General features: G+C 43.4%; 1 protein-coding gene across 4 annotated transcripts in view; it reads right to left on the bottom strand.

The window, feature by feature from the left end:
• Positions 1–17,905, bottom strand: part of FHOD3 (formin homology 2 domain containing 3) — a 519,848-nt gene that overhangs the window by 278,528 nt on the left and 223,415 nt on the right. The window lies entirely within an intron of this gene.

Consider the following 17,905-nt stretch of genomic DNA (forward strand, 5'->3'; position numbering starts at 1 on the left):
CTAGCTGGCTCCTTCTAGGTGCATGAGGGCCTCTGGGCAGGAAGCCAGTGTTAGCTCTGCCTGGGCCTGAGTTCTCACTCATGTTCAAGGATGGTCCCGGCCATGGGCAAGGCAGATGAAAGATCCCAGTCTTAGAATTCTCCGGCTGAAGATGGGCTGACTTCCATAAGCCCACTGTTGAGCAGTCACATTTCAAATATACAAGTTAGGCCAGGCCTCATGAAGAAGGAGGTGAGCTAAACACAGGGCCCATCCTCCAGAGGTCACCACACAGCTGGAGAGACAGACTAGGATGCCACAATTACTAGCTGGTCAGAGTGACGGTGCTGCAAGGTGCTGAAGACACACAGGAGGGAGTCCTGCTCCGATATATAGGACACCAGGGAGCACAGATCCTGCTCAGCCTCCCAGCACCCACACTTGATTCTGATCCAGGTGGCTCAGGTGTGCATAGGGTTGCATTCCTAACCCCCAATGCCAGACTTTTCCAATAGAATCACACAATGCAGGTTTACTGAGCACCTGCTGGGCACAGTTCTAGGCACTAGGATACCACAGTGAAGAATGGAATTATCAGGAGCAAAGGTTAAGTAATCAGACTGCCTGCATTCCAAACCTGGTATCGCCACTTACTAGCTATGTGACCTTGAACAAAACACTTTATGTCTCTAAGCCTTGGATTCTCCATCTGTAAAATGGGAACAGAGAATATGAAAGGAAAATGGGTTCTGTGTTAAATTAAGCATGTATATTATGGAGAGGAATGCAAAATACCATTTAAAATGCTTAGATAGAATAAAAGCATTCAAAGCAATGTCACATTGTTGGCCAGCCACCTTGGGCTTCAATTCTAGCCTAAAGGGATACAGGACAGAGCCACATTCCCCTCTTGTGCAAGTGGCATGGAATAAATGGCCCCACAAGAATCTGCAGACATCTAGTGACAGAAAGGATATGCTGATTTTTCACAGTGGCCCAGGAAGTGGATAGGCCCCCATCTGAGAGAGATTTGAAAGGACACAGTTAGGTAAAGCTCAGTGTTTGCTCAGCAGTCATTTCTTCAAAGGCCTCCCTACCAGATATATTGCCTTCTGGCAAAGAACACAAGGGTCCTGTGGACACTCCCACTTGATGACATCACTTTCCCGTTTAAACTCTTCAGTGGCCGCCACTGCAGCAAGAAAGAAATCCAAAATCCTTTGCATGGTCTGCCAAGCCCTCGGTCACACAACCCCCTCCTTTGCTGTATTACAGACACTGTGGTTTTCTCTTACGTCCTGGGGCAGTCCAGGCTCCTCCAAACTCACAACTTAATACATATTGCTGCTAAGTGGCAGGGGCAAGATGCTGTGGGGTGGGAGTCTGGGGGGTGGTATGTGACTCCAAAGATTCCCTGTTGTTTGACCACTATGGAATCTACCACCTCTAAACACAATATGCAGCCCACAAACACTTGCTCATTATGAGTTCTGATTAAGAGAAAAACGTATCACCTTCCTAAAAAGTAGGAGCCTAGAAAGCTCCAGAGGAATCAACCATCCCCAATCTGAACATCTAATTCATCTCTCATTCTAAGAAACAAGGCCCTGGTGACTCTCAGGCTGACCTCTAAAGAGTTTGTGTGGCCTCAACATATGAGTAATAAATAGAGTAAGTTTCCCACTGCATCACGCCTGGAGTAGAACACTGGTCTCTGGGGAGATCTCACTTCTTCCAGCTTTCACAGCTAACATCTGAGAATCCCCAAATCCCAGAGAAACAGACTTTGTTTTTTGCCAATACTACTTCTAATAAATAAGAATAAAACTATCAAGTGAAAGCATGGGCCATGTGTACCACCAAAGAAGTGGACCAGATTGATCCTATCCAGGAAGAACAACAGTAGAAAAGAGTCAATTCCAGGTAATTCTTAAAGCAATAGGCTGCCAGGCACTGTGGCTCAGGCCTGTGATCCCAGCACTTTGGGAGGCCGAGGCAGGCGGATCACTTGAGGTCAGGAGTTCAAGACCAGTCTGGCCAACATGGTGAAACCCTGTCTCTATTAAAAATACAAAAATTAGCCAGGCCTGGTGGCACAGGCCTGTAATCCCAGCTCCTTGGGAAGCTGAGATGGGAGAATCTCGTGAATGTGGGAGGTGGGGATTGCAGTGAGCTGAGATCACATCACTGTACTCCAGCCTAGGTGACAGGGCAAGAACCTGTCTCAAAACAAAAACAAAACAAAACAAAACAAAACAGCAACAGGCTTGCATTAGACCTTCTTACTTGTCAGCAGATGACAAGCAGAAATATGTCATAAGTAGACTCAAAATATCACAGTTAAAGTCTCTTTTAGTTACTAGTGACATACTATCACTTCTGATTCATCTAAATGAAGATCATCACTAGTTGTGTTCTGATCGTTAAGGTTTTACTACTTGGTGCTGTAGTCAAAATAATCAGTTTTTAAAATACAAATTAAATATTAGTAGAAAAAAATCAGCTGAGAATGACTGCTAATATTTTGTTGAAGATTTCTGCATTTACAGTCATAAGGAACACTGGTTTATAGTGTCTTTTCTTACAATGGTGTTGATATTGAGACAGTGCTAATCTCGTGAGTTGAGAATACTCCTTCCCCTTCTGCTTTCAGAAAGGATTTGTTTAGACTTTGTGTTATTTATTCAATTTCTTCATTAATATAGGGCTATTCTGATTACCTCTTTCTTCTTCAATAAAGTTTGTTAATTTGTGTCTTTCAAGGAATTTGTCCATTTAAGTTGTTACATGTATGGGCATAAAGTTGTTCATATACTCTGTCATCCTTTTATTAACTGTAGCAATGTCCTTTTATACCTGGAATTGGTAATTTGTGTCTTCTATTTTACTCGATCAGTCTGACTAGAAACCTATCCATTTTATTTTAGCCTTTTTCAAGTATCAGCTATTGATTTCATTAGAAGTTTTTTCCCACTGTTCTTCTGATTTCTATTTCATTATTTTCTTTCTTCTGTTTGCTTTGAGTTTAGTTTGTTCTTCTAGCTTCTTCAGGTAGAAATTTAAATGATTTGAGATCCGTCTTGTTTCTAATAGAAGTATTTAATGCTATAAGTTCATCTCTAAGTACTGCTTCAGCTGCTTCCTGTAAATTTTGATATGTTGTGTTTTCATTTTCATTTATTTGAAAATTTTATTAATATTGAATTCAGAGGGGAATAACTTAACCTTGTGATTTTTTTTGACCCATGATTTATTAAAGTGTATAGTTTCCAAATATTTAGAGATGTTCCAAATATCTTTCTGTTACTAATTTCTAATTTAATTTCTTTGTGGTCAGAACATATACTTTATCAAATCTTTTAGTTTATTAAGGCTTATTTTATGGCCCAAAATATGGCTTATCCTGGTGAATGTCTCATGTACACTTTAAAAGAACATGTATTCTGCTGTTATTGAGTGGCTGTTCTATAAATATCAAATATCCACTAGATCAAATTTAATAATAGTGGTGTCCAGGTCTTCTATATTCTTACAGACTTTCCATTTACTTGTTCCATAGATAGTGTGAAAGGAGAGTTGAAGTCTCCAACTATTATAGTGGATTTGTATATTTCCTATTTCATCTGTATGAGTTCCTGCTTTAGGTGCTTTGAAGTTCTGTTGTTAGGTATGCTTACATTTGGGATTGTTGTGGCTTCTTTATTGACCTTTTACTGCTATGTAATCTCTCCCTTCATTCCTGTCAATATTCCTTGTTTTAAAGTCTACTTTTCCGATATGAATATGGCCATCTTGGGTTAGTGAATGGTGTATCTTTTTCCATCCTTTTATTTTTAACCTATCTATGTAGAATTTCTTATAGATATACTTGCATCTGGCTTATATGCAATCTGACCATTGTCTTCTAGTTGCTATGCATTCACTGCATTTTTAACCTCTATGACATCACAACTTACTCTTCAGTGGCACTAGAACTAAAGACCTCAGGGAGGTTCTGACGTCATCTCAAACTCTTTGATAAAAAGCATTCTTCTACAAATGCCAAAGACATCTCCCAGTGGTGCCAAAAATCCCTCCTCTTTTTTGCCAAGTGTCATTTAATTAAAATAAACTACGATTTCTAATTGAGGAGTAAGTACTCTTCATTCCAAATATCTTTAATTTTCAAAACAAAACCTTTACAGTCATTTGTTTAAATTGTCTATTTCAAAGAAAACTGAGTAAGAAAATATGTAGTACTGTTCCCAAATAATGATTTTGTTGTTTTAAGCAAGAGAATTCTCACTACAGACTTTAGAGATTCACAAATGTTAATGTGGTTTTGTTTTTCAATATTGAAGCTCAAAAGAACAGCTAATCTATAGGAAAATATTATCCCTTAAAATGCTTTTCTTTTTAATTCCCTATGGTATAAAGCACCAGACAAGGTCTCGATCAGAAATCCTACCATGTGGCATCTGTTACATTGTAACTTTTTTTAATCCTTCATACAAATGGCTGGCAGTGATATTTCATTTTTTTGACAGATACCTTCTCCTGAGCTACTGCAAACCTTTGATATTTATAAGCATTCAATATTTTAACAAATGTTATTCATTAGTCTCTGTACCACATGAGAGCAATACTAGAGTCATCATTATGAAATAAAAATAACAAAATATTTATTTAAAGGAATATTACTCTGGAGTACCGTCTTTGGAAAGACAATTCCATAATACATTCTCTCTCTACAAACAACAATACTGTGGTGTAAAATGAAATCATAGTGCTTTATTGAAATTCAAAGTTGACTGTTATGTTTAAAACAGTGGTACCAAAAGGCCTCTCTGCCTAATCTATCTTACTCTGTTGATTCATAACATACATTTTAAGAGACACCTCAGTCTACCTAGAGGCTTAGGAAGGATTAAGATGCAGGATGTTTGTAAATGACATATAATTTGTCATTTTACAAAAGGTACAATTTCTGCTGGTAGAAGAGAATCCAGCAGGCATTTCACTATGTCAGACATCATGCCCAAACCAGCAACTTTGATGTGACAGCCCTTTGATGTGGTTCAAGAGAGGCCCACACAGGCCAAAGGAGAAGCACTTCCTCCCACAACCCAGTCCTGGGTTCCTTGCTGCAGGACTAACAATGCCATGGGAGGTGTCGTCTGGAGCTTTATCTGCCAGGTAACATTCCAAGTTCAAGAAACGAGGCTTTCCATTTGTGTTGCATCCAAGTTTCACCACACAGAAACTTCACCAAGGTTGTGCAGGCCTCTCCTTCAGCTGAGATTAGAATGTGAAGGGCTCACCCAGGAACGGTACCTGGCCTGCCAGATTCCCAAGGATATTCTTTACATCACTCTTGGATCCATATCCTATGGAACTCCAATCACCACTTCTGTAGAAGCAGCCTGTCTACGTGGATTCAGGTATTTTCAGTCTGGGTTACGTAGGTGTGTGCAAGGATTCCTCGAGGTAGGATGACTGACAGATGTCATGCTCCCTAGTTCTGCAATCCAGTTCTCTACACTGCAGGCTGTGCTCGCTGTGTGGGTCTCCCACATGTACATGTGTGTCTGTGTGTGTGCAGATGCATGTGCACATATGACTTCAATCTGTGGTTGGCACAGCCTAGTTGCAGGTCCACTGACCCTCCAGCTACCTGCAATACACTGTATAGACTGTCCTAACAGCTCCTGAATCTCATGGAAAGGAATTCAAGTGTGCCCACTGCCTGAAAATCAGGCAAAGCAAAACGAAGTAGATTCCACATGTGGTGCAGAAGGGGGCTGGAGACGACCCTAAGCCAGCAGGAGGGCAGCTGCAGAGGCTTCACCTATATATGAATCTCAAACTTTTCCCATGAGCTCGCAGAGATTCTCCTTGCTCCTCTTTGCTCACCTTGGCCATGATCACATGTCAGTGAGGGTGGTACGGCTCCAATCAGGGGAGGTTGCAGGGGAACAGATGGTTCCTGCCATCCCAGACTCAGCTAGAGAGCTCTAAATCAGAGCATCAAGGAAAAAGAGGTGCCTGAGCAACCAAGAGATTACACGTGGGTCCCTTCCTGGTGAATGTCAAAAAAGCATAAAAAGGCCGGGCACAGTGGCTCACACCTGTAATCCCAGCACTTTGGGTGGCCAGGGCCAGGAGATCACTTGAGCCAAGAAATCTGAGACTAGACTGAGCAACCTGGCAAAATCCTGCCTATACAAAAAAAAAAAAAAAATTAGCCAGATGTGGTGGCTCGCGCCTATAGCCCCAGCTACTCGGGAGGCTGAGTGGGAGGACTGCTTGAACTCAGGCGGTCAAGGCTGCAGTGAGCCGTGATCATGCCAATGTACTCCAGCCTTGATGACACAGTGGAGGTGACAGGGCTGTCACATCAAAGTTGCTGGTTTGGGCATGATGTCTGACATAGTGAAATGCCTACTGGATCATCTTCTACCAGCAGAAATTGTATTTCTTTCTCAAAAAAAAAAAAAAAAAAAAAAAAGTTTAACTGTAAAACTCAAAGCAGAAATGTGGAGCTGAGATCAAACTGGAGTCATTAGGATTTGCCTTTCTCCTGAAGCTCTGGGACTGCCAGGTGGGAGGTGTGCAAAGAGGTCCCCCCAGGACAGCCCCAAGGGCTGGCCAGTAGCCAATGAGAACTAAGGCTGCAGAAGGTCCTGGGGAAGAAGTAGTGCTGACTGCTGATTCCAGCAGCTGGGGAGAAGCTGGGGGCAGGCTGATTATACATCCCTTACTTTTAGGTTAAGTACAGCTTGCGTTTGGCCAATAAATAAATGAAGAAATATATGCATTTATTCTCCCACCACTTCCAAATTAAATCTGCCTGGGGTATAATCATTTGGGTAGCATTAGCCTTTGAGTAAATGCAATTAGAAGCCTATCTTTGGTAACAACAAGAAGGTGTAATCAGAACATTATTTGTGGAAGTCTTTGGAACTGCCCCTCTATCCTTTCTTGCCATGTTTTTTGCCTTTTAAAATGAACTACGTCCCTTTAATAGTTGCAATCACGTATGATATTGTAAACTAGCTCTACAAGAGTAGAGGGCAAAGCATAGGAGACCCCTGGGGACCATTCCTGCCTTGCCTCAAAACCCCTGTATGGCCCATAAAGATCGCTGCTGAAAAGTACAGCCAAAGGGGTGCTATGTTCCCTGTTCAGCCAAGAGCACAATGAAGAAAACTTCAGTGTGTGGGGAAAGAAAGACCAGAACATTAATTGGAAGGGCCCAGTGAGAAAAATGAGAACCAATTTACATCAGTGAAAGAATATATAGGGAGGAACCAAAATCCCCTTTGAGAAGGGAAGTAGGGGAGTGAAAGATACATGTACAGTATCATGCTTTGGGGCCTACAAAAATCGCTGACTATGAGACTAATAATTACAGCACACGCTTCTCTCATCAGGTGTCAAACACATTAACCAAGCTCCCAGTGGGAAAACCTGGACCAGGACCCCAGAGCCTCTCCTCTGCTCAGGAGGGACAATAACTTTCCTTTTTCCCCTGGGCTGCAAAGTATACCACATTTCAAGAGATTTATTCATAGGCGCAATGTCTGGGCCTACATTGAAAGTCTGTTGGCAGCAGCTACTGATGATACAACCATCATGGTTTTTCATGATGCAGAGGCTTCACCTATATATGAATCTCAAACTTTTCCCATGAGCTCACAGAGATTCTCCTTGCCATGAGAAATTAGCTTCTTATCTGCCAGGCATTTAGCTGTGTGCCATCTGCTCTTTAGACACCAGTCAGAGAGAGCCAGGAAGCACACAACCCAACTTACTATCAGCACTAAGTGAGGCAAGAGAATTGGACTCTAGACCTTCTTCTCATCAACTCAAATGTGCCACATGACAAACAAATCCCCAGGAAGCATGGCTCATTTCAACCTGCAGCCTCACTCCATTATTACCTGCTGATGTTTTAAGGAGAAAATGTGGCATTGTGAAAACTTTATTTTACAGTGAAAAAACTGCTGGGTCAGACTTTGAAAATCTTATTTTCCAGTGATTTTGAAGCTTGTTGGAGTTATGGCCTCCATATACAAGCTGTAAAAAAAAAAAAAAAAAAAGTTCAGATACACAAGATTTTAATACAGTTTCAGGGATATGGATGCCCAGAAACTTCCTGTGGTCTTTCAGGACATTCTATGAACTGCAGGGTAAAAATCATTGATCTAATCCAACATCTTCATTGAACAGGTGAAGAAATGTAGGCAGAGAGGTGCCATAGATGCTGGCCCCAGAGCTGGGACTGGAGGCTCAAGGAAATGCGAAAGAGTAACTGAAAATGGCTAACAGAAATTGAATTGACTATATGATGTGATTGTACAATAAAAATAAGGTAAACAACCGAGCCACTGAAACTCACTCACATCCTAGCCATGACATTTATGCCACCGTGTAAATTCAGAGACAAAACACACACATGCCAAGCAAAGGCTTTGCTTTTGAGAAGTCTGACTTATCCCTTTTGTCTGTGGGGATGACTGTGAGTAGTGGAGGCTTGAGGTACCCCCCAGTTAGCCTGAGGATGAGGAGGCTACACGTGAACAATGACAAGGTCGTGAGACCTGGTAAGACATAAGGCTGCTTAAGAACTTATTGAAATCCCAATTCCCTTGGATTACAATCACATTTTAAATACTTATGAGTACATAAACCCTACAATAGTCTTAATGATTATCTACTAAATAGGCGCTATGCTGAGCATGAGGTTATAATTGTAAATGAAGACAGTCTCAGTCATTGGTTTATCAATTGTAACAAAAGTACCACATTCATGCAAGATTTTACTAATGAGAAATTGGGGGAGGTTGAGGGGATATATGGGAACAAACTTTTGCCCAATATTTTTTTCCGTAAAATTTGGCCTATTTGGGGAGACAGACATGTCCACAAACCATGGCAATGTCATGTGAGAAGGTGATGGTAACACTAAGGATTCCCAGAGGAAGGAGTGGCAGAATCCGTGAGCCTGGGGCTAGAGAGTGGAGGTTCAGATGAGGTGACATGGAACAAAATGAACCACAGTGAGAAATGCTGTGCAAAGAGGGAAATGGAGGAAGAGAAAATGTGTCCCCAGAATCTAATATTTCAATAAATGATTTAAGTTTTAAGACCATGTGGAAGACTGGAAAGAACACGGGAGGATCAGATATCATCCAGATTCCCAACTCCCTCAACATCTGGCCTGGTCACAGCTTTACAGGTTAGCCAAACCCAGGAACATTCTGGAGTCTTGCTTTCTGTAAATAGGCCCGGCCTCCCAAACACACAGCCCTACTCTACTATGTTAATTTGGACACACTGTCAAAGAAGATGTGAAAATCATATCCATATTCAGAACTGCCAAAACTTCAAAGCATCCAAGATGCCCCCCTCCCAGTAGGTGAAGATACACAAACTAGTACATCTATACAATTGAGTGTTTATTATTCATCAATAAAAATAAATGAGTTGTCAAGCCACAAAAAGACAAAGAAGAAATATAAATGCATACTGATAAGTGAAAGAAGCCAGTCTGAAAAAGGCTACATACTACACATACATAGTCAACTCCATGACATTCTGTAAGTAGCATAACCGTGGAGACTGTAAAAAGATCAGTGGTTGCCTGGGGTTTGGAGGGGGGAGGGAAGGATGAACAAATGGTCCACAGGGGATTGTTTGGCCAGGGAAACTCTTATTCTGTATGACACTGTAATGGCGGATAGTACCATTATACATTTGTCAAAACCCACCGAATATACACCATAAAGAGTGAACTCTAATGTAAACTATGGACTGCACTTAATAACTATCTACCAATATTGGTTTATCAATTGTAACAAATGTATCACATTCATGCAAGATGTTACTAATGGGAAATTGGGGAAGGTTGAGGGGGTATATATGGGAACAAATTTTTGCCCAATATTTTTTTTCTGTGAAATTTAAACTACTCTTCCCCAAAATGAAGTCTGCTTAAAAAATTATGTCCAAAGGCAAGCCCACAGGAAGTGGGAGAGCCCCCAGGCTCACGGAGGACATAACTCTTTACAACCCCTTCTGCAAACACATGCAGCCCCAGGCCTGGGACTTGGCATTTTCTGCCATGAATCATTGCTCATCTGTTCATGCACACTTCTGTGATCTCCCCACACCAGGGCCAGCTCTCATCCACAGTGGTTTCCCTCCAGCCCCTGGCAGTGTCTGGCTGGGGTAGGTGCTTGGTGTTCGTGACTGATGGGCAAGTGCATGTGTTCTAAGGCCTGGGTTAACCTGGGATTCCATAGATGAGTTTCAGACACATCTGTGTCAACTCTGAGTTCCTAAAGGGAAGGGCACAGGTAATTTTAGGACATTGGACATTCCAGATGCTTCTTTGTCACCTTCAGCAGACAATCCTAACTTCTCCTGTCTTTCCTTCTTTCAATCACTGACCATTTATTCTGCAACAAGGGCTATGCCAGATGGAGAGTAAAATGATGCATGGGACAGAGCACAAGTTTCCAGGAAGCTTAGAGTTGGTGGAGAAGATGATTTGTTAACAATGAGGACAGCCCAGTATTACAGGAGCTGGAACCCAGAAAGGTGCCAAAAGAAGGAGCCCTCCCCACTTATTGTAGGAGGCAAATGGCCTCAAAGAGCTACTCACCAAGAGGCTGCAAAAGACTTTAAGTCATAAAATTATGTATGTGGTTGCTTGGCTGTCATAACCATCTGCTGAGCCCCACCCAGCTCCACATCCATTTGAGTCTGGTTACCTTGGGACCCACTAGCCCCATCATCCTCATCTTCACCGAGGAAAAAAGCCCAAGCAAAGCCATTTATACCTCTATTCTGAATTAGTTCATAGGAAACTATTTTTCCCTCTGAATTGGAGGGAGTGGGTCAGCTTTGGGGCCCCAGCAAAGTCCACCTCCATTTGCTCCCATCTTCGCATTTCCAAAATTGTCCCTTTGTGGAAGCAAAAGGGCCCAAGTCAGCTGATGAAGGCCACTTAATAGATCCAAATGCTGTTTCAAACCTGCCATTTTCCCTCCCAGCATCAAAGAAGGGTAGAGAGTAAAGGGTCCTCAGAGACCTCCCTCTGCAGAGAGGTTGAACTGCTCACCCAAGCCATGGAAGACCTGTGCACAGGTACCCGGGGGAGGCAGCGCCGGGATGCTGCTCCTCTAAAAAGGCTGCTGACCTAGGTAATCAGATCAGTGGCATCTCAAACGCAGTACAACTGCCCCAAGGCAGCCAGCAGTGTGAAAAACAGGTGACCAGGGATTTACTTCCGGTCTCGCTCTTCCGTCTCTATCTCAGGGATGTCTCTCTGGGCCCTGAAAAATGGCTTGGCCAACCGCCCTCCTCCCTTCTCCCTCTCTTTCTTTCTACATTTCTTTCTTTCTTTGCTCTCTTCTCACATAATTAGGGATCTGGAGAACCTTAAGGTATTTTCTTTAGTGATGGACTTTTATAATTCTTTTTCTTAATATCCATATTAAGTTGAAATATTTGAATTACATATTTTCTCAAGACTCATGTATTCCTTTTTCTAGTTCTATTTTTAACATTATTTATTTTTTGAGACAGGGTCTCACTCTATCACCCAGGCTGGAGTGTGGTAGTATGAACATCGCTTACTGCAGCCTCCACCTCCCGGGCTCAAGTGATCCTCCCACTTTAGCGTCCCAAGTAGCTGGGACCACAGATGTCCACCACCATGCCTGGCTAATTTTTAAATTTTCTGTAGAGAAAATTTGGATGTAGGATCTCACTACGTTGCCAGGCTACTCTCAAACCACTTGGCTTGTGTTGTGATTACAGGAGTGAGCCGCCGCACCCATCCTGGTTCTCTTTTAAAAACAACAAACAGTACACACCCCTGAGTTGGTTTTGTTTGTGAACAGGGTATCCCTCTCTTGAGATGGCCATGGCACAATGGCTGTCACTGCCCTGCAGCTGGTCCTACTCACCCCCTACTGGCAGACCACAAAAAGAAGGGAGGCTTCCTAAACAAACCAACCCATTCTCTCACACTCTTCTAGAAGCATCCAGGGCACCTGGTAGCATCCACAGGAAACCATCCCTTCCAGTTGTGAGGAAGGTGTGAGGCCCACCTCTCTGGGGAGAACATTTAGGAGACAAAAACCACCCTAGCACAAGGGCTGGAAACCACAACCACGTACCACCCGGCCAGCCCCACACAGCAAAAACTACTTAGCCCTCTTATGGAGGCACCCACTGCAGCCAGGACTGATCCAGTGTTGGCCTCTACTAAGCATCCCATTCTCCAATCTCAGCTCAAATGACCTGCCACCCTCGGCCCCTGACCCTGTCTCCCACCTGCTCTTGGAGGGGGGGTGCATTTTCTCCACTTCACCTATGGCACCAGCTGTCAAAGTCCTCACCCTGACACCGTACCTGTGCCTGTTTTGCACTTTGACTTCAGGAACCATTGTGCCATGGCCTTGGACAATACCACCATCCAGACTCCTAAACTCATATTTGCATTTCAGAAGAAATTCCTCTCGGCACCTCAGTTTTCTGATCAGTAAAACAGGATTTAAAATACACATTCCAACACTCTGAAGCCATGTGATGATGAACATGATCATGTTGGAAATGCATCTGGCACAAGCTAGCTACTCAGTGAAGACTACTTTTCTTTCTCTCTTCAGCCCCTAAGGCCTCAATGACATTTCCAAAAAATACCTAATGCCCTCCACACAGTGAATAGTCAGTCCCTTCCTGGGCACTGCACTCAGAGCTATGACATGCCTCCTGTCATCTGTCAGGTCTTCCTAACCAGGTGGTGAGACAGTCTCCTGAGCTCAGACAGCCCCAGCTGGGCCCTGGGGGTCCCTCTCCAAGGCACAATCACCTCCCCAAAGAGAGTACCTCTTCCTTCCTGGGGTCAATGCCTGTTGACAGGGAAGATGTTCACCCTCTCTGCCCTAAACGCTTTGAGAAAAAAGAAATGAGTATCTACTCCTTGCAGAGAAGATAAGGATCATTAGCTGGGGTCAAAAGGGAACAACCCAGCATCAATCATGTCACTGTGCAGAGATGGTAAAACTCAGCAGTTCACCTGTCCCACCCCATGGGGCCAGGGTTCTTCCTTTAAATATTCTTCAAGATGGAAACAGTCACAAATCTATGGCAAGTATCCTATAAAGCAAAGAAAACTGCATCAGAAAAAAGAATGGGTATTTAAAACAACTGTTTTGATGGGAGTTTATTCAGTAACGAATGGGGAAAAGAACAACAGTAAAAGAATATATAGTGGCATTTTTACAAGTTCGGTACAGCTTAAATAGTGGTTTTGTCTCATAACAAATTCACACCTAGCCTAAGGTTTGTACACATTAAATGGACAAGCTGCGTGCGGATCCTCCATGGCCTCCTGACACTTTCCTCTGTATTTACTTCCAGGCTGTGTGTCCTGTGGTAAGGAGGGCTAAGCCAAGAGTGACATGCAGTTCCAGCAAATTGTCTCAGTGAAAACAAAAAAAATGCAAAAAAATACATAAGGTCTCTTCCCCTTTGTTGTGACAGTTTGGTGAGTCCAACACATTTGAGAACCTCACTAGGAAACAATGTGGATGTAGCTTCAAAGTTCTGCCAGACTTCAATTGCAGAAAAGAAAGAGAACCTGGGGTTAGAACCTCAGCTAAATAAGTATTTTTAAGCCTAATACCTAATCAGAGTATATTTCCTGATGAAACTGACCATTTCCCTCTATCATCTCCCATGGAATAACAGAGTTACAGAAGGGCCCATACAGAGAAGTGGGCGGGGTGCAGTGGGAGGACCACCAGCAACAGGCTCAGGGTACAGTGGGGTGACCATAGCTTAGGCACTTACTGCCTGTGTGCTTTTGGGCAAGAACCTTAATATCTCTGGGCAACGTTTTGCATATTACAATGTTAGAATGGCTAACCATAAAAATAATGGTCATACAAGCTTATGGAGAACCTGGAACAACTGGAACCTCATGCTCTGCTGGTGGGATGTGAGATGCTGCAACTTCTCTAGAAAGCAGTTTGATAGTTGTTTATCAAGTGAAATATACACCTACTGTTTGACCCAGCAATTCTACTTCTAGGACTTTTCCCAAGAAAAATGAAGAACCCTGGCCCCATGGGGTGGGACAGGTGAACTGCTGAGTTTTACCATCTCTGCACAGTGACATCTCTGCACATTTACACACACAAAAACATTTCACCAAGATTCAAGGAGGCTTTATTCAGAACGATTTTTAGAAACACCCTACTGGAAACAACTCAACTGTCCATCAGTTGGCAAACAGATAAACAAACTGTGGTACATTCATACAAGGGCACACTAATCAGCAATGCAGACTACTGACACATGCAGCCTAGATGAATTCTAACAATATTATGCTAAATGAAATAAGCCATACACAAAAGAACAGATGCTGCATGATTCTATTCACATGAAGTTTTAGAAAAGACAAATCTGATCTATAGTGACAAAGCAGACCAGTGCTTGCATGGATTGGGAATAGCAGGGATTGACAGGGAAAATGCATGAAGGAACCTATGGGAAAATATTTTTTGTCTTGCTTGAGATAGGGTATATAGCTGTCAAAAGTTGAACTGGATTTAAAATGTGTGCATTTTATTGCATGTTAATTATCCCTCAATAAGGTTGATAAAGAAAAGGAAGGTTGATTCTAGAGGGTCTATAATTCAGTTTTAGTTCTAACTCTTAAATATTGACCTTAAATAACTTAAATATTGACCTTCGATAACTTTCTAGATAATACCATTCATAAGATGTTATACAAACTTACAAAGGGATCACTATAAAACATTTTTTGGGCTGGGCACAGTGGCACACGCCTTTAGTCCCAGCTACTCAGGAGGTTGAGTTGGGAGAATGGCTTGAGCCCAGGAGATTGAGGCTGCAGTAAGCTATAATTGCACTACTGCACTCCAGGCTGGGAGACAGAGCAAGACCCTGTTTCAAGAAACAAAAACAAAAACATTCTATGAATATAATGCAACACAAAAATCATTACTGACCATGAATGCATTGAGATAGAGTACAGATAACGTGAGCTGGTGACACAGAAACTGAACACCAAGTGTAGCCCCCGTGTGTTGTGATTGGGAGAGGAGAAGTCAGTTGGGGCCAAAGTGGTGGATGTAGACAGAACCATCCAGGAGAGAGCCAGTGCTGCACTCAGTGGCCAATGGGAAAATGGAGGAAGTTCTGTTGTGTTCACTACCAGCTGCTAAGTATACAAAGATGAGCAAAAAATGTGGTGGTGTTGAGGAACTTAGAGTCTAACAGGAAAGACAGAGTCCCAGGTAGATATGTGCAGCCTAAAGCAGGAAGTGATGGAACACAGCAAGGCCCTAGTCATTTGGGTAAACTCTGGGGAAATGAGTTAGTTATTCAGGTGAATAAAGGCAGGTGCAGTTTTCCAGGCTGAGGGAACACATACAGTAGACACCAAAGAGTGAGACAGCCTGGCATTGCTGGGAACCTTTGCGGTCCTATGATGGGCAGCATCATTTCTTTCCTCTGCATGAGACACAGGCTGACTCCTGGAATAGTTAATAATCACCCTCATGGTAGGTCGGCTCAGCAATGCTTTCCTGATGTTTCCTCAACCAACACAACGTTGCCCATTATGTATCATGCTCTGTGCTAGGTTTCAGGTTCATCTAGCATGTGGTGTCTTAACATGATAATGCCACTTGTCACCAAAAGGAAGAACATCAAGGGTGCTCTTCTCACAAGTTCCACTGGCACTCCATTGGGGTCTACTTGTTTCACCTGAGTCAGTTCACAGAGAAAACTGCTGGGGCAGCCCCTGGACTTTCATAGAATGGTGGGGAGCAGGGGCTGGGAGCTGCTAAGAGAAACCACCACAGGCCCTAAGGGTGGGCGCATGCTCACAGGCTTGCTGGCACACATGTTCACCCTCCCTCCCTCCCTTTCTGAGTGGCTTCATCAATTCACACTGAGGTCTAAGCCAAAGGAGCCTTTGCAAGAAAGACTCACAACCACAGGCCACTGACAGGAGAAGACAAGCAAAAGAGCACACCATTCTAACACCATGATCACCATGGATCCCAGCAGGCTCATCACTGCCTGCTGGAAGAACTATTTCAGGCAGGGAACGTGAACCAACCTCTGACTGGTACATGATAAGAGCCGGGACACATATGGGTGGGAAAGGGGAACTTAAGTTGCATTCACAAGAGATGTGAAGACCTACCACCCACCCACCCCCCAAATGCTCAAGCAGCAGCAGCCCCCACACCCCGACTCCTTCCCAGGTCATTGTGGAGCAGAGAGAAGCATGTGATCATCGGGAATGAGGGTGGCTTGACCACACCCTCTGTGCGGGCCACAATCTTGGTGGCAACTCAGCTGCAGAACCCTGAGGGTGGGGGGCACAGTAACAGACCAGGAACAGGAAGCCAGCCGGGACGGTGCCTTCGCTGCCCCAGTGAGTTCTCCCTTAGGCCTCCCCTTCCTCTGTACACACCAGAGCCACAGGCATGGAAAATGTCTTCAGTAATCTTTGTGGTCCGACAGCAGGGCCCCAGCCTTCACCACACCCCCCGGGGGGCTGGAGCTTTTCCTGTGTCTACATATGGCCTCAGGAAGAGACATGCACACCCGTCATTATACCATACTTAGAGGCTCCCTCAAACATCGACTGCAGAGAAAGGTGCCATTAGGACTAAACCAAGCACCCAAACTGTTGCTTTGCTTTGCAAGAAAGCAGAGTTTTGTTTTTTCCTAGTCTGAAAACTATGACGAGGCCTGTTTTTATATTCTCATTGAGACTTAAGGCTACTAGATTTTTAGTTTTATTTCACCAGTTAATACCATATTTAGAGAATATTTAAGCAAAGTCATCCTAAGTCAGAGAAGCACCTTTAGCATCTCCATGAATCAAATAGGAATTTCTAGAGCAGCTCCTCCCTGGCCAGTCTTGTACGTGGCATGGAAGAGACATAGAGGAGTCCAGGCACATCCTACCTTCAACTGCAAAGCAGGTCATTGAAGGTTCGGGCTACACATTTTCTGAGACATATATTAAAAGAACTAGACAATTGAACAGAAAAAGATGTCAAGAAGTCAACAAAAGGGAAGCAACAAGTGGCACGGGTTGCCTATGTGAAGGAGCCCTCACAACTAAGAATTATCCACAGCTGGGACTGTCACATAGGATTTTTAAATAGTCTAGCATAATAGTTGATGTATGTGATATCTTTAATCATCTCACACTTGAATGTGTACAACAATCACCTGGGGAACTTGACAAGAACAGATTTTGTTTCAGCAGATCTAGGGTAGGGCCTGGGATTCTGCATCTCTACCAGACTCACAGTTGGTGCCCCCATGGCTGGCGAATGGTCCTGGGAGGACGCTCAGAGAACCACTGGCCTCAGGGCATGTAGTTAACACCTGCAGTGCTTGAAGGGGTGGCCAGTTTGAATGTGAAGGAGTTCAGCCAGGGGTGGCTATTACATGTGCTTCTAAGCCTGCTATCGACATCTGCTCCAGAGGGCTCATTAACCAGCATCAGAGATAACAAAATGCTTCTCCAATGGCGAAATGTATGGCATTCAAGATATGTCATTGGCCAGAAAGGTTGCAGAGGCACATCCAACCTTTAACGACAATTAATCTCTCTGCACCAGTTCTTCATATGAAAATGGGTTAATATAAAACCTACCCTGTTCATGTGAGAATACTTGGTAATGTGTTTTACTAGCATTAATTACGGTTTTGTTCACCTTGGAATAAAACATAAAGAGCCAGCGGAGTGCAGACTCCTCTGACATATACATGTTCTTCAATATCCAGTAGATGGATATAGACAGCAATACACAAAAACATAGTGGGCTAGCAAGAGTAAAGAGTGGGTGGGATCTTAGTACCACTTCTCCTT

The sequence above is a fragment of the Chlorocebus sabaeus genome, chromosome 18 (assembly GCF_047675955.1).
Source record: "Chlorocebus sabaeus isolate Y175 chromosome 18, mChlSab1.0.hap1, whole genome shotgun sequence".
NCBI lineage: Eukaryota > Metazoa > Chordata > Mammalia > Primates > Cercopithecidae > Chlorocebus > Chlorocebus sabaeus.